The following is a 19,008-nucleotide window of genomic DNA, read 5'->3' as shown; positions in this document are numbered from 1 at the left end:
GAAATTGTGATTAACTTCATTGTCGACTTCCATCGGACCATGTATGTAATGTTTAACTCTGTGACCATTAACTTTAAATTCCATCCCATTTGAATTTATTAATTCTATCGTTCCGTATGGGAAAACTCTTTTGACTATGAATGGTCCAGACCATCTTGATTTCAATTTTTCAGGAAATAGCTTGAATCGTGAATTGAAAAGAAGAACTCTGTCTCCTTCTTTAAATTCTTTTGAACTTCTGATTCTTTTATCATGCCATTTCTTCGTTCTTTCTTTATAGATTAACGAATTTTTGTATGCTTCATGTCTTAATTCTTCTAATTCGTTTAGTTGACTTAATCGTAGACGTCCGGCTTCATGTAAATCAAGATTACATGTCTTCAAAGCCCAAAATGCTTTGTGTTCAATTTCTACTGGAAGATGACATGCTTTTCCATAAACAAGTCTAAAAGGTGTGGTTCCAATTGGAGTTTTGTAGGCTGTTCTAAAAGCCCAGAGTGCATCCTCCAATTTAATGGACCATTCCTTCGGATTTGATCCTACGGTTTTCTCTAGAATACGTTTTAAAGCTCGGTTGGTATTTTCAACTTGTCCACTTGTTTGTGGATGATATGCGGTGGAGATTTTATGAGTTACTCCATATCTTTTAAGAACTTTCTCAAGTTGAATATTACAGAAATGAGTACCCCGATCACTTATTAAAGCTTTCGGTGTTCCAAACCTTGCAAAAAGACATTTTAAAAAGTTGACTACAACTCGTGCATCGTTAGTTGGGAGAGCTTGTGCTTCCGCCCATTTAGATACATAATCAATGGCTACAAGTATATATAGATTATTATGAGATTTTGGAAATGGACCCATAAAGTCAATACCCCAAATGTCAAATACTTCACATACTTGGATGACATTTTGTGTCATTTCATCACGTTGACTTATTTTTCCGGCCCTTTGACATGCATCACAGGATTTGCAAAGAAGGTGTGCGTCTTTGTAAATTGTAGGCCAATAGAATCCAGCTTCATAAACTTTTCTTGCTGTTAGTTGAGGCCCATAATGCCCTCCTGTTGGTCCTGTGTGACAATGGTTTAAAATTTTACTAGCTTCATCTCCAAATACACATCGGCGTATTATTCCATCGGGACAACTTTTAAACAGATGTGGATCTTCCCAAAAATAGTGTTTTATATCACTGAAGAATTTCTTTCGTCTTTGGTACGATAATCCTTTTTCAAGGAATCCACAAACTAAGTAGTTTGCATAGTCTGCAAACCATGGGATTTCTTTATAATCTATCTTCAATAGATATTCATCAGGAAAGTTGTCTTGTATGGCCGATTCATTTAGAACTTCTAATTCGGGATTTTCAAGACGAGAAAGATGATCAGCGGCGAGATTTTCTGCTCCTCTTTTATCTCGGATTTCAATATCAAACTCTTGTAAGAGTAAGATCCAACGGATTAATCTTGGTTTAGCATCTTGTTTTGAAAATAGGTATCTAAGAGCAGAATGGTCGGTATAGACCACCGTTTTTGCTAGAACGAGATATGATCGAAATTTGTCAAAAGCAAAGACAATAGCAAGGAGTTCTTTTTCAGTAGTTGTATAGTTCGTTTGGGCTCCTTGTAACGTCTTACTAGCATAATATATAGGTTGAAATCGTTTTTCAATCCTTTGTCCTAAAACGGCTCCCATTGCAAAATCACTTGCATCGCACATTAGTTCAAATGGTAGATTCCAATTTGGTGTTATCATGATCGGCGCATTAGTGAGTTTCTCTTTAAGAATATTAAAAGATTTGATACACTCATCTGAAAAGATGAATGGAGCATCCTTTTCTAGGAGTTTATTCATAGGAGTGGCAATTTTAGAAAAATCTTTTATGAAACGTCGGTAAAAACCGGCATGCCCTAGAAAACTCCTAACTCCTCTAACATTGGCGGGATGTGGAAGTTTAGCAATTACATCTACTTTAGCTCTATCCACTTCAATTCCTTCTTTTGAAATTTTATGTCCAAGAACGATGCCTTCTTTAACCATGAAATGGCATTTCTCCCAATTAAGTACTAGATTTGATTTTTCGCATCTAATTAGCATTCGTTCCAGATTAACTAGACATGATTTAAATGTATCACCGAAGACTGAAAAGTCATCCATGAATACTTCCATGCATTCTTCTATCATGTCGTGAAAAATCGCCATCATACACCTTTGAAAGGTTGCAGGGGCGTTGCAAAGTCCAAATGGCATGAGTTTGTAAGCAAAAGTACCATAAGGGCACGTGAATGTGGTTTTCTCTTGATCTTCGGGTGCTATTGGAATTTGAAAATATCCGGAAAATCCATCTAGAAAACAATAGTAGCTATTTCCGGCTAATCTTTCCAACATTTGATCAATGAAAGGTAAGGGAAAGTGATCTTTTCTGGTGGCGTCATTTAATTTTCTATAATCAATACATACACGCCATCCTGTTACAGTCCTAGTAGGAATAAGCTCATTTTTTTCATTTGTAATGACAGTCATGCCACCCTTCTTAGGTACGCATTGAACTGGGCTTACCCATAGACTATCAGAAATTGGATATATCAAACCTGCATCTAGCAGTTTAATAATCTCTTTCTTAACTACATCTTGCATATTAGGATTTAGTCTTCGTTGGCGTTGCACATACGTTTTATGACCTTCTTCCATAAGGATTTTATGTGTACAATACGAAGGACTTATTCCTTTAATATCATGAATCTTCCATGCAATGGCTGGTTTATGAGCTTTCAACACAGAAATGAGTTGTGATTTCTTATTTTCAGTAAGAGAAGACGATATTTATACAGGTAATTCAGATTCACCATGTAAATAAGCGTATTCCAAATGGTTTGGAAGTGGCTTTAACTCTAATTTCGGAGGTTCTTCTATCGATGATTTGTATCGATATCTGTCTTCTTCTTTCAGCATTTGAATTTCTTCTGTTGTTGGTTCATATCCATTAGCTATAAGTGTAGCTAACATTTCAGCTTCATCAATTGGTTCTTTACCTTCTCCTAAAGAACATTCTCCTGTTCCTTGTAATTCTGGAAATTCTTCTAATAATTCTGCATGTGCATCTATAGTTTGAATATAATAACATGTATCATCTGCAGATTGTGGTTGTTGCATTGCTCTATCAACTGAAAAGGTAACACTCTCATCCTCTATACTTAGGGTCAGTTTCTTACCGAACACGTCTATCATTGCTTTAGCCGTGTTTAAGAATGGTCTTCCTAATATGAGAGGAACTTGAGAATCTTCTTCCATGTCCAGAACAACAAAATCTACTGGAAATACTAAAGTACCAACTTTAACTAGCATGTTCTCCATTATCCCTCTAGGATATTTTATTGATCTATCGGCTAGTTGTATGCTTATTCTGGTTGGTTTCAATTCTCCAAGGTCTAGTTTAGCGTATAGTGAATACGGCATTAGATTTATACTAGCACCTAAGTCTGCCAATGCTTCTATTGAACTAAGACTACCCAGAAAACATGGAATTGTGAAACTTCCTGGATCAGATAGTTTTTCTGGTATCTTATTCAACAGCACTGCTGAACAATTAGCATTCATAGTAACAGCCGAGAGTTCTTCCATTTTCTTTCTATTTGAGATTAGATCTTTCAAGAATTTAGCATATCTAGGCATTCCTGAAATCACATTAATGAAAGGAAGATTTACATTTATCTGTTTAAACATATCCAAGAATTTGGATTGCTCGGCTTCAAGTTTCTCTTTCTTCATTTTACTCGGGTAAGGAAGTGGTGGTTGATATGGTTTAACATAAGGTTTATCCTTAACTTTGTTATCTTCATTAACCTTCTCAACTACCGGTTCTTTTTCCTTATCTTGATCAGGTTGTGGTTCTTGTGGAGTAGGAATGGCTTCATCAGAAGTTACAGGTATTTCAGGTGGTTTAAGTGTTGTACCACTTCTTGTGGTAATAGCTTTAGCTGTTTCATTCCGGGGGTTAGCATTTGTATCACTAGGTAGACTTCCCGGTTTTCTTTCACCTATTAACCTTGCTAGGTTACTTACTTCTTGTTCCAGATTTTGAATAGAAGCTTGTTGATTTCTAAATGCTTGAGCATTTTGTTCATTGGTTTGTTTCTGAGAGGTGAAAAACTGCGTTTGAGTTTCAACTAGCTTCGTCATCATATCTTCTAAATTTGGCTTTTTATCATCGGTTTGTTGTGGTGGTTTGTTTTGAAAATTTGGTCTTTGCTGATTGTAATTATTATTGGATACTTGTTGATTGCTAGGACCTTGTTGGTTGTTGTATGGAATATTTCGGTTATAATTCTGGTTTTGATTGTAAATCGGTCTTGGCGGTTGATAATTATTCTGATAATTATTTCCAGGCCTTTGGTTTATGTATGAAATATTCTCTCTTTGTTCCATTGTTAATTCAATACTGAGACAATCTTTTGTCAAATGTGGTCCTCCACACTGCTCACAACTAATTCGTATTGAGTGAATATCTTTAGTCATCTTTTCCATTCGTCTCTCCACAGCATCTATCTTTGCGGAAATGGAATCTAAGTCATGGCTAGAATCGGCTCTAGCTGCTTTAGATGATCTAATGATATCTTTTTCTTGGTGCCACTCATGTGAGTGGGAAGCAGTGTTATCAATAATTTTGTAAGCATCAGTTTCGGTTTTCTTCATAATAGAACCACCAGCTGCTATATCTATGTCTTTTCTTGTAGTGATGTCGCATCCTTGGTAGAATATTTGTACTATTTGACAGGTGTCTAAACCATGTTGCGGACATCCTCTTAACAACTTTCCATATCTAGTCCACGCCTCATATAGAGTTTCATTTGGTTTCTGTGTACACGTAACAATTTCTGCTTGAAGTCTTACGGCTTTAGATGCAGGAAAGAATTGTTTAAGAAATTTGTCAACTAAAACATCCCATGTATCAATCGCCCCTTCAGGTAACGATTCCAACCAATCTTTGGCTTCTCCCTTTAAAGTCCAGGGAAATAACATGAGATATATCTGTTCATCCTCCACTTCTCGGATTTTAAATAGTGTGCAGATCCTATTAAAGGTACGTAGATGTTCATTTGGATCTTCCTTCGGCGTACCACTAAATTGGCATTGATTAGTCACCATGTGTAGAATTTGTCCTTTGATTTCATAATCTGGCGCATTAATGTCTGGATGAGTAATTGCGTGACCTTGGCCAGTGCGTTTAGCTCTCATTCGGTCTTCCATACTTAAAGGTTCCAGATTCTCCATAATTGAATTTGTTGAATCGGTATCACTAGATGATTCTGATTTAATGGTTCGTTCCTCAACAATCTCTGTTTGAATGATTGGTGGCTCCGGAGGAAAGTTTAGTGGTTCAGGATCTACGAACCGTTCCTGAATATTCTCCGGATTCTCAATTGTGAGGTCGGGTTCAAAAAATGGATTATCGGAAATTTGAACTGAAGTACTTGGTCGACTGGATGACGATTCTAAAGAAAAATCAACGGCGGTTATATTTGCTAAATGTCTTGATCTAGTTACAGGTGGTGAACGTACAAAAGGTGGTGAACGTCTTGCTCGGTGCATTCACTGAATATCCTATTAGTTTTAAAAAGGAAAGAAAAATTATAATAAGTTATCCAATTAATAGACTTTTCTGATTTTGCCCACGTTTTGAATAGCCAAAAGATGCAGCAGAGGGGCAGGATTCGTTTGGTCTCAATATAATTGAGGACTGTTTGGCTCCAATAACCCGGTCCACGTACAAATCCAACTATTACTACGAACCAGAAAATTTTGATGTCTATCAATTTAACCACTTAAAATAAATTTTCGTAATTTTAAGAAAATTTAGATAAGAAGTAGAAAAAATTCTAAGTCCTAAAAACTAGAATGGCGAGAAATAAGAGAGAAAAAGAGTTCGTCGCAAAAGGTCGAAAAAGAAAAATGGTTGAAAAATAAAAGGTGACGAAAAAATAAAAATAAAAGAAACTTATAAAACTTAAAAATACTTGACTAACCTAATCTTATTACTACAACTAACTTAAAATTATAATCGCAAATTGAAATTACTAATTGGAATGATAATTGATACATAGTAAAAGGTGTCTAAAAATATTAAAGCTTACAAGAAAAACTAAATCCCAAATGAAAATAACTTAAAAAGAAACTAAAACTTAAAAAGGCGTCGCAAAATTCTAAAGCACCTAAATCTTAGTCTAAAGAAAAAGCACTTAAGGAATTCTACGGCAAAGCCTAAAAATCTAGGAGTAAAAATGACTATGGCAAAAACTAAGTTTAAAATTAAATATGAGCTTAAAATACAAATATTACGCTACAACGCTTAAAAAGGGACAAAATATAAAAATATACAAAAAGTTGTAAAAAGTACAATTTTTATAAAAATATTATTTTTATATTATTTATTTTATTAAACTATTAATTTTACAATTTAATTAAACTAATTTAACTAAAATATAAATTAAATAAAACTTAAATTAAAAATAAACTTAATTATAATAATAATAATAATTAGGGTTAATAATTAATAATAATCCGTAATAAATGCAGGATTAGGGTTTTGTCTCCTGTCAGAAAGTCTCCGCGAGTCGCGGTATTTATTGCATCAAACCCCGCGAGTCGCGGGGTTCAGAAATTCAACTCTGGAGCTGTTTTAATTTACGCGTTTTTTTTTTTATGTTTTCTAATTTTCTGTTTTAATATAAATAAAAGATATTTAAATAAAACTTATATTTTTATAAACTAAAATAAAAATAAAGAAACTTATAAAACTTTTTAACAAACTCTTAAAAATATATAAATTTTTGTTTTTCTTTTTATATTTTCGAATATTCAAAACGTATTTTTACAAAAGCGAATTTTAATAAAAGTAAATAAAAAATCTTTTTTTTTTTATATTAGCGTTGCGCTTTCGGCTTTTAAGATCGATCCCCGGCAACGGCGCCAAAAATACTTGATGTCAAAGCTAAGGGATACGAAATAGTTTATATTTTACTAGGAAAAACTATTAAATACGATAAAATTATACACAAGATATTTATTTATTTATAGAATGGATATACTTAAACCTTGCTACAACACTTATAGGTAGTGTATCTAATCGTACAGTAGTGTAGTTTTTAGTAAGTCCGGTTCGTTCCACAGGGAATCTTTTTTTAAACAAAGCTCAACGCTATATTAATTTACTTTTATAAAAATACAAACATATATATAAGTAATATTATTATTATAAAGGGGGGTTTTTACCGTTTAATGACCGGTTTGTCGATTTTAAGACTTTAGTCGCAGTTAAAACCTAATGTAAAATATAAAATAAATACAAGACTTAAATTAAAGTGTAAAGTAAATAACGATAATGAAATTGCGAATAATAAAAGTGCGATAAAATAAACTTGCGATAATTAAAAAGGACGATAATTAAAAGTGCAATTAAATAACAATAAATAAAAGTGCGATAATTAGAAGTGCAATTAAATATAAAATAAAGGAAATTAAATATGAAATAAAAGAATTATGCTTATTTAAACTTCCGTAATCATGATGTTTGACGTGTTGATTTTAGTTTTATGCCCATGGGTTAATTGTCCTTTGTCCTGGATTATTTAATATGTCCGTCTGGTTTTTGTCCATAACAGTCCATCAGTCGTAAATATAAAGTGCGAGTGTCCTCGTCAAATTATTTTTATACCCGAAGTTAAATATTCCAACTAATTGGGGATTCGAATTGTAACAAGGTTTTAATACTTTGTTTAATGAATACACCAGGTTATCGACTGCGTGTGAACCAAGGTTTTACTACTTTGTTAACAATTACACCAATTACCCTTGAATGTAATTCACCCCTGTTTCAACAAGTTTATTAACTATTAATCCATTTCCGTGTCTGGTTAAATGAACGATTATTCGTACATATAAATACCCCGCCCATCGTGTCCGATCGAGTGTATATGGTAATTTATAGGGACGCCCAATTATAAATCTTTATATTAACATTAACAAACTATCATTTAGTTAAACAAATATAAAGCCCATTAATAGCTCATAGTCTAATTTCCACAAGTGTCGTTCTTTTGTCCAAACCCCAATTATGGTACAAAGCCCAATTACCCAATTTTAGTAATTAGCCCAACATCATGATTACTTCGTTTTAAATAAGCATAATAATAACTTAGCTACGAGACATTAATGTAAAAAGGTTGAACATAACTTACAATGATTAAAAATAGCGTAGCGTTACACGGACAGAATTTCGACTTACACCCTTACAACATTCGCTAACATACCCTTATTATTAGAATTATAATTAAAATTAAAATATAAATTATAAATATATATATATATATATTTTACGTATGAGAAGAAAAAGAAAAAGATTGATAAAAATGATCAGAATTCGGTTGGCTTTATAGGCAGTTTTTCAATTTGGGGCTCCGCGACTCGCGGCATATTTTGCCTTCAAACTCCGCGAGTCGCGGAGTTTGAAATTCCAGCTCACACTTTGGAGTCTTTCTCTGCCGACGGTTTTTATTTATAAATATAATATATATATAATTAATATAATTAATTATATATTATATTATATTTATATACATAGTTAACTTGTAATTTTTAGTCCGTTGCGTCGAGCGTTGAGAGTTAACTCTGGTCCCGGTTCCGAATTTTCGAACGTCCTTGCGTACAATTTTATATTTTGTACTTTGCGTTTTGAATCTTGTACTCTTGTAATTTCGAGACGTTTCTTATCAATAATTGGAACCTCTTTGATTGTCTTTTGTACTTTTGAGCTTTTTGGTCGTTTGCGTCTTCAATTCGTCGAATCTGTCTTTTGTCTTCACCTTTTATTATTTAAACGAATATCACTTGTAAATAGAACAATTGCAACTAAAAGCTTGTCTTTCTTGAGGAATAATGCTATGAAATATATGTTCGTTTTTAGCATTATCAACGGTGGTTGCATAGCATGGTCAAAGACAGGACCTTGTGCCAGACCGAAAAAATTATAGGATGATCTTTACTATTGCTCCTACAAAGGATAGTAATTGCGTCCGACACGTTATAGACCATAATTAAATGCATGTCATTAGACATTGCCTTAACAGTTTCTTGTTCATTGCTTTCCTTTACAACCGGACGGTAGTTTGCCAAAAGGTAATATACGGGACAAGTGAACTGGACGTGTTGCTTTCCTAATACAAGGTTAGCAAGTGGGTAACACAAAACCGCAAGTTTTGAGCTAAAATTTTCAAATCTGAAACCCACCAAACCCACAAAAATATTTTGCAAACACCAGTGAAGGGTTATTCCGGAAAACTTATCTAGGGTAAAAGCTAGATTAAAATTTTCAAAAGATCAAATGTTTTCATAAAGATCCAATTTCCTTAATGGATCTAAATTTTATAGTCATGTGGGAATGTAAACCATATCGTTACTACCATTGTTTATACCGCCGTATAAAAATCACTGATGTACAAAGTGTGAAGAATAAAGAAGTGATTCTAGTATTTCAAGACTATATTGCTTGAGGACAAGCAACGCTCAAGTGTGGGAATATTTGATAATGCTAAAAACGAACATATATTTCATAGCATTATTCCTCAAGAAAGACAAGCTTTTAGTTGCAATTGTTCTATTTAAAAGTGATATTCATTTAAATAATAAAAGGTGAAGACAAAAGACAGATTCGACGAATTGAAGACGCAAAGGTCCAAAAAGCTCAAAAGTACAAAATACAATCAAAGAGGTTCCAATTATTGATAAGAAACGTCTCGAAATTACAAGAGTACAAGATTCAAAACGCAAAGTACAAGATATAAAATAGTACGCAAGGACGTTCGAAAATCCAGAACCGGGACATGAGTCAACTCTCAACGCTCGACGCAACGGACTAAAAATTACAAGTCAACTATGCACATGAATATAATATAATATATAAATAATTCTTAAAAATTATATATATATATTATATTAATATTTAAAAAACGTCGGCAAATTAAAAGACAAACCTTTGTGAGCTGGAATTACGAACTCCGCGAGTTGCGGAGTATGGAGGCCAAAAATGCCGCGAGTCGCGGAGTCCCCCTGGACGAAAATTCCTATAAAAGCCAGCGAATTCTGATCGTAAAAATCATCAAAAAAATCAATCTCTCTCTATATGTATACATAAATATTTATATTTATATTTTAATTTTAATTTTAATTTTAAATCCTAATAATAAGGGTATGTTAGTGAATGTTGTAAAGGTGTAAGTCGAAATTCTGTCCGTGTAACGCTACGCTATTTTTAATCATTGTAAGTTATGTTTATATTATTTTCATTAATGTCTCGTAGCTAAGTTATTATTATGCTTATTTAATACCGAAGTAATCATGATGTTGGGCTAATTACTAAAATTGGGTAATTGGGCTTTGTACCATAATTGGAGTTTGGATAAAAGAACGATACTTGTGGAAATCAGACTATGGGCTATTAATGGGTTTTATATTAACTAAACAATACCTTGTTAATTTAATATACAAACTTATAATTCGACGTATTTATATATAACCACATACGCTTGACTGGGTACGGTGGGCGGGATATCTATAAATACCAATAATTATTCATTTTATCGGACACGGAACTGGATTAATAGTTAATAGACTTGTTGAAACATGGGTGAATTACATTCAAGGGTAATTGGTGTAATTGTTAACAAAGTAGTAAAACCTTGGTTTACACGCAGTCGATAACCTGGTGTATTCATTAAACAAAGTATTAAAACCTTGTTACAATTCGAATCCCCAATTAGTTGGAATATTTGACTTCGGGAATAAGAATAATTTGACGAAGGCTTTCGCTCTTTATATTTATGACTGATGGACTATTATGGACAAATCCGTATGGACAAATTAAATAATCCAGGACAAAGGACAATTAACCCATGGGCATAAAACTAAAATCAACACGTCAAACATCATGATTACGGAAGTTTAAATAAGCATAATTCTTTTATTTCATATTTAATTTCCTTTATTTTATATTTAATTGCACTTCTAATTATCGCATTTTTATTTATTGTTATTGTATTTAATTGCACTTTTAATTATCGTACTTTTTAATTATCGCAAGTTTATTTTATCGCACTTTTATTATTCGCAATTTCATTATCGTTATTTACTTTACGCTTTAAATTAAGTCTTTTATTTTACATTTGGTTTTAACTGTGACTAAAGTTTTAAAATCGACAAACCGGTCATTAAACGGTAAAAACCCCCCTTTATAATAATAATATTACTTATATATATATTTGTATTTTTATAAATTTAAACTAATATAGCGTTAAGCTTTGTTTAAAGATTTTCCCTGTGGAACGAACCGGACTTACTAAAAACTACACTACTGTACGATTAGGTACACTGCCTATAAGTGTTGTAGCAAGGTTTAAGTATATCCATTCTCTAAATAAATAAATATCTTGTGTAAAATTGTATCGTATTTAATAGTATTTCCTGCTAAAATTTAAGCTATTTTATATACACCTCGCATAACATCAGTTACTTTGTGGGAAAAATACTTTGTCGTCATCCACAATCCACACTAACAATTATACTGTTTGAACGAGGCGGTATGGGTGGACACCACTACGCTCTACATTGAAGTGTCGTATATCAGTTTCAGAACAATATAATCGTAGCCTTCTGCTTGGATTTTCCAATGGCATAACTCAACAACGCAACATCAAAATATTTACGATGATTAAGAATTCTCAAGGCATAGCTCAACTACTTGGTCTTAAAGCATAACTCACATGTATTCATAATGAGTTATCAAGTATAAAAAAGGATTTATGTGTCTTATTATTGTTGCAAAGTATGTCAAGTATACCGCGTTGTATATAAATTAATGACAAATTGTTAAATTCATCCCTGTATTTGTTCATTTTAGTACAAATAGTCCCTCTCAATAATTTACTGCAAAATCAGTCCTTATTTGCATTTTGGAGTCCCAAGTTCGTCCCTGTGTTAGTTCATTTTAGTACAAATAGTCCCTCCCATCATCATAGTTTGAAAATAAGCAAAACTACTGAGTAAAATACTTTACGTGTCGATGATTATTGAAAAGACTTCTCATTTCATCCTAATTCATATGGGTATTTCTACGTATCCTTATAAATTACCAAAAATGAGAACTTATTAATGGACTAGTTGTGAGCCCATTTTATTACTAGTAACTTATTAATGATAAACTTGATTAATTAAGTAATTGAGGAGACAAAATGTGCAAGCATGCTAGCAACTCTTTCCCATACAATTTACTTTAAACCATTCTAAGCTTACACCATCTTTCCATGCATGAAAGTGAGTTTTGACCTTTCCCCTTTTGTGCCCAAACCGTCGGTTCTAGCAAGGGTGAGGAGAGTTCTTTTTTTTTCAATTTTTGTTACATATACACTAGTATTGAACCTCACTTTTTACACACACATACTTACACTTTTCTCTCAACTTTTCTCTCCTTTCTTGTAAGTAATATGTTCTAGTTTTCTTCTTCTTTTTCCTTTAACAAAACCGAAACTAGTCATCATCATTCTTCTTGTTTAGTTACTTGATTTTTGTTTGTTGTTGTTAAAGATCAAGTTTTCTAACTTGTATCTTCATGTAATCTTGGTTACTTCCATCTTTTGTTTGATGAAGAACTAAGAACAAGAATCTAAACTTGTTAGTTTATGATTTTACACTTAAATGTTTTAAAGATCTAAAACTCATAAGCCTTGAGAGCTTACTTGTGTTCATGTTTTGAAGACTTAAAGTTTACTTTCCTAAGATCCAAACTTTGATTTGAATCTTCTTAAGTATGAAACAAACATGAACATAATACTTGTAACTTTAGTTATTTCTTTTTTTTGTAAGTACCTTTAAATCTGTAATGTTGTTATTTTGGTCAAGTATTACTAGTTAAACTTGATCTCATATTTCTTGAAACTAAAGTTAACTTTATAAGTTCAAGAACATGGAAGTATAACTTTTTAGTTATAACTTCATACACTTGTGTTGGATCTAAGTTTCTATAACTTATGGTCTTCTAATTTTGTTGTAAACAAGAGCTTATAAGCTTATATACATTTTAAAAGATGAAAATCTAAGTTTCATAACTTATCATTTCATTAAAGTGAAGATCCAAGTTCTATAACTTAGGATCTAACTTAAGAACACTAGATCTAGACTTTCTAGTCTAGGATCTTTAAGATCTAGCTAAGATTTAAGTTCTACAACTTAAGATCTTGTTTATTTAGTTTACTTTCAAGTTTGTAGCTTAATATTACTATTAGAACTCATGTATGTGTCGGATCTAAGATCTTGATGTAACTTTGGTTCATCAACCTTCATACAACTCTTAAGTGAGTTGTGCTACATATCTTAGACTTATATTAGTGTTATGATAGTCAAAACTTGGTAAAGATGATGCAAACACATCAACGAGTTGTACACTTGAAGCTATACGCATCAAGGATGAGAACCGTGATGAGCATCAAGCACCAAGAACCCACCGAAGCACCTTACCTACTGTTTTCCGGGTCTGATCAGTAACCTGGGCTACTGGAAAAGTTGATTTCCAGCTAGTTCTGTTCAAGTAGATGATTTTCTGTTTAGGCCTATTCTTAATCCGAGTTACGGTTTAGGATTTATGGCTTTCCAAAAGTCACTACAACCTTTTACCGTTGTGCTGAAATTTCTGACCTACTCGCACTTAAACTGTCGCCCCGGTCAAACGAAGACAAGTTTGGTTCTGGAAATTGGTCAGCCTCTAGGGGACTCATATACGGAGTCATGACCACTGGTCTCACCTCATTTCAGTTTGTATAGAGGTCATGGCAACTGAACGAAGTTAGCCTTTATTTCAAACTCTATTCTTGATTAAAACTTACTTTACACTTTTTGTTTGATGATGAATGATGATGATACTTAAGACCTAATTTACATACTTTTAAACCTTTGGGAACGATTTACTGACTTAGTAACTTTTGACTTAGGTTGAGGACCTTTTGGACAAACTACTTGCTTACTTTCCCGAATCAACTTTACTACTTTTCACTGTGAGTTATAGCATCCCTTTTTACTTTAACTATTTTGGGAACTGAAAATACATGCGCATTTTACGTTTTACATACTAGGCACGAGTACTTAAACTTTATATATGTGTGGGTTATACAACGGCATAAACTTTCCCCTTAACTCGGTAACGTTTAGTCATTGGTCTTTGAACCGGTGAACGCGAATCTTAGATATGGATCCATAGGGTTTGACATCCCCACTCGGGCTAGTAGCGCTAGCATTTAACGGGTGTTTAATACTTCGTAAACATACGCACTCGCCAAGTGTACTTTTAGGGGGTGATATTTACGTTAAGTTAGTTGCCAAGTGCCCACGGTTATACATATACTTTTCATACTGCTTTGAAATACGAAATCTCGTGGCCTACCTTACATTACTGTTACATTTAAACTATAGCTCACCAACATTCGTGTTGACGTTTTTAAGCATGTTTTTCTCAGGTGCTTAAGGTTTGGTTGCTTCCACTGTAGTTGTCATGCTTTGTAGACTCCTGCTGCGCTTATTAGAGATGTCTTCGCATGAAACATTTAATTTGCATTCAAACTATGTTATTTTGAAACGATGAATTTGTAACGACCATTGGGTCACGTACTATTATTATTGTCTTCTATTCGTAGAGGCACATTATCGTATGTTAAACATTTGATGTTGGTTAAGACATCACCTTTTTTTATGAATGCAAACTTATTTTAAAACCGCATATAGTGTTTGACCTTGTAATGATCATGTTGTTGATTATCCGTACACGATAGTTTTGTACGGGGCGTCACAACGTGGGCTTTCGGGCTGCGTATTCATATTTAACGTAGCGTTGTGTATTTACATATGGGAACACGGCCCATGTGTTAAGCGCCGTTTTAGATGTCGTTGTGTTAAGCGTTTTTTAAAAATAATCCGTTTTGAACGTAGTTAGTCTTGTTTTGTTCAATAATTTTTTTTCGAGTGTAACGGTGCTGTCGGAAAAATTTAACTCGCGGCGAGCAGAAAGATACGGGCTGTCGTTGTATTAAGCGTTTTTTAAAAAGTGTCCGTTTCGAACGTGGTTAGTTTCATTTTGTTCATAAAATTATTTCGAGTCTGACGCTACCGTCGAAAAAATTTAACTCGTGGCGAACGGGAAGATACGGGTTGTCGTTGTGTTTAGCGTTTTTTTTAAAAAATTGTCCGTTTCGCGTATAGTTAGTCCCGTTGGGTTCGTAAGATTTTTTGTAATTGAATGGTGGTCTCGAAAAAATTTAACTCGAACCGAGCGAGAAGATAGGGCCCATTATAAATTCGGGTGGAATTAGGTTCTTTTATCTTAATAAAATTATATATTTACACTTTTAATCCATGAGAAAGTGTAAATTTAAGGGGTCGTTGTATAAATATAGCTGAAGTTGTGGAGCCGTTTGTAATGTGAACGCAAATTCAAAACTACAATCTAATATAACTAAAACTATAAACATCACATTTAGTATGTAAGGGTTAATAATAATAATAACTAAAACTATAAACATTTTCACCACGTTTAGTATGTAAGGATTAATAATATAAGGTACTAAGGTTAAGGTTAATAATAATTGAAGGCCGGTTACTGATACTCACCTTTATCACAAAAACACCACACTGATCTCTCTCTCTCACAACACATTACGCTACATGAACCATGATGAAGTCGTGTTAAAATTAGGGTTCTTGGTGTCCATGATCAACACAACATGGCTTTCTGATCTTGGGATTTTACAAGAAACATTGACGAAGCGTTCTAAATATCAAATTAGGGTTGATAGATGTGTTTATCTTATTACATTCGGTTTGAAATTCACATTTAACAACAGTTCAATATATTGTGAAATTTACATCGTTTATCAAATCGCAAGGTTTGATTATTGTTTATTAATCTTTTCTGTTTTTAGTTCTCAAGTTTTATCATCAATAAAGATATTGTATACCAGATATGGTTTCGGTATGTATTTGTGTTGTATTCCAAATATACGGTTTCACAAGAAGGTATGTATTTTTATTATTCCAGAAAAAGAAGGTATGTGTTCATTCGAATTAGGGCTTATGTTTTGGTTTTAATTAACATTCGAACCAGATAGTTGCAAAACATCAATTAATGGATCGTTTGATTCATTCTTATCAGGGTTTCATGAGCTTTTAAGCATAAGCGTATGTAGATGCTATTCGTGGCAAAGTAAACAAACGTTGTGATGATTGATGTTATTAATTGAGTAGATGATTACGGGATGTTGAACATTTGAACCGTATATTTGCAGGGCAACAACCGTATATCATATAATTTGTGCAACTGCGTGTGTTTGCAGCCGTGGCAGATTTCGAATGTTCATTTGCCCCAAACAGGAACTCCATAGCTGAGCATCTCTAATCTTTTGCCTATAAATTAGGTTTTAAACTTTAGTTGTGGCTGTTCTTTGAAACCCTAATTTTTGCGACTATTTTCAAAGACTACTGATCCCAGATCTTCATGAGGATTACTTTCATGCCTGACTGCGGAACTGGTACATGTTTGCTTCACTTACTTTCTATGTAACACAATTTCATTTAACAAAAAGGCACAATGAAGATAACCTGTCAGAATTGTTTCTGCGTATTCGTGCAGGGTATGTTTGTATTACAGTATTTAAATTCACTGTTGGCCGTTGTGTGATTCTTCTATTCAACTTGAACCTGAAGCTGAAAGATCTAAAATTTGTGACACCAGGATGCTACCTGGCCCATTTTGTGTTCTAATTTATGCAGGAGGACCAAGGAATTCAGTGGTTGCTGCCTATAATGGTGTTGTTGCAGCAAAAAAAAAAAAAAAAAACAACTCAAGTGAGGAATCTGAAATATATTGATTCCGATGATAGTGTAAACGACTTGGGTTTGATTTTGGATTAGTTTTAATGTTTTATATTCAAACTTGTTTGTGGTTACAGCTGCTAAAAATGGATCTTCCAAGTTTGGAATAAGTGAATGTTTTTTGAAGCAACCAGAGGTGGAAATGTAGGTGGGTCAGGTGACATGTCAACATGGGTGATTTTAAGGAGGGATCAAAATGGTTGGAAAGAAAGTGAAATACAAATGTTTCTATAGCTGTAAAAAAAGCTTCATTTAATATAATTTGTTACTCAGCTTCACAGATATATACAGAACGACCTACAGAACTCAACAAATGTTTGCACACCCAGGCATATATGTATATAATAATCAATGAGAATTTCATATTTTAATTAATAAATGTTCATGATTAGTACCCTTTAGTTCAGTGTATATAATAAACTCCGATTTTGTTGTGGCGATCAAACACAACAAAAGATGATGTCAACGTCGTATATGTGTTTTTGATAATAGTAGTCAATACATAAAGCTTTGCCAGATTGCATTATGCTAAAGATTTTGACAACATACCATTTGATGAAGAAAATGGTTCGGACTCAAGTTTAATGGATATTTGATACGGAAAAATGCTTTTTGAGGTCTTCAAGATTCAACTGCTTATCGGTATTTTTTATATCTTAGCACCCGAGATGTGGTCTGTTACTGAATGATTAGTACAGTAGCTTTTAGGTTGCTATTTTTTATAGTTTGTTATTGGTGACCACATCTCTAACAACTAAAATTCTTACTTCTTATTTCCTTTAGTTAGCGAATAGTTTGTAAGAATATAACCACATGTTTAATTTTGTCTTTTTATTGAATAATATTTACTTTTTAGCAATTACTAATGTTCTTATGCTGCAGGCCATTTTGTTAAATAGGTTGTGTGCATACAGAGGTGTCATCGGCTCAATTGACATCGTATATCGGGATAGACTCTTAAGGGTTCAAGGTCCTTGAAGCAGATGGTTGTTTCACATCTGTCGTCAGTGTCGTTTACTCAATATTAGATATAGGTATCTTAAACATACTTCCCATAGCAGCCCTCTAATGAGACGTAATACATAATCTATTGCACTTTTACCCTAAGGTTCTATATTTATAGTGACATAATATGGTGCTTATTGCTTTATATATTCGAGGGTATAGTTTAGAAGTGAATTGGATATTACTTTTGTTGAGTCACCAAAATAATTAAGGATTTAATTATGACAAAACTGTAATTTATTTGCACTAAAATGTTATGTGCAGTCAGCACAAGTTTGTTTGTGTATAGACAGCAGATATTGCTGTGTCGAGTGTTTAGTTTGCCGCTCAGTCTACCAGCACAAGGTAGACAGTGTTCTTCAATTAGCACAGGATGTGTACTCAGCAAATCAAGAACATGAAGTGGCTCAGCAATGAAGAACCAGCACAGCTGGAATGCAGCTTACTACACAAGACAGCTATGCTCCATTATAAGCATAGTAGTTTCCCGAGTGGTCTACATCAATGGTACTAGTCAACAGAAGTCTAAGACAAAGTTGAACAGAAAAGGACACGTGTCGGCGGCTGACAAGTGACCTTACAAGACCACATGGGAATGCAGAAGTTTAACGCATATGCAGACATGGGTTATACTTTGTCAACACCTAGGGAACACAACATTCTATTTGTATAATCAAATAGTGGTGCCAAACCGAATTGGGGTGTTCCTGCCAATAGCTACCAACGAGGAAAGAGGAGAGCATGCTCTCTGATGTAGTTGTCCCCACAAGTACAGACATACTATGTACCAATGGACAATAGAACCATTACACGGTTAATAGGACTACTATAAATTGTTGTATCCACTATTGTAACAACTAGTGGTGTGAGTTTATTTTTATAGAGTCAAAACGTGTAATAGCTGTTAGTTTACCTCTTAGCTATAATCTAGGTAATCTGTATCAACCAACTATCATTCCGCCAAGGATAGTTGTGATTCTTTGTGATTCAATCAATAAAGAATAACTGTTGAAAATTACCTGTGACTATATTTATTTGCATGCTTGA

At 33.5% G+C, this 19,008-nt stretch overlaps 1 long non-coding RNA gene across 1 annotated transcript; it reads left to right on the top strand.

Annotated features, from left to right (window-relative positions):
* Positions 1-15,727: 15,727 nt before the first annotated feature.
* Positions 15,728-18,074, top strand: LOC139850264 (uncharacterized). The gene is made up of 4 exons (XR_011759967.1): positions 15,728-16,613; positions 16,715-16,929; positions 17,034-17,598; positions 17,839-18,074. It is a non-coding gene; the product is annotated as an uncharacterized lncRNA (long non-coding RNA).
* The last annotated feature ends 934 nt before the right edge of the window (positions 18,075-19,008 follow it).

This window comes from Rutidosis leptorrhynchoides, chromosome 5, assembly GCF_046630445.1.
Source record: "Rutidosis leptorrhynchoides isolate AG116_Rl617_1_P2 chromosome 5, CSIRO_AGI_Rlap_v1, whole genome shotgun sequence".
NCBI classification, from domain to species: Eukaryota; Viridiplantae; Streptophyta; class Magnoliopsida; order Asterales; family Asteraceae; genus Rutidosis; species Rutidosis leptorrhynchoides.
The sequence above is the reverse complement of the archived record's forward strand: the minus strand, read 5'-3'. Positions and strand labels throughout refer to the sequence as shown.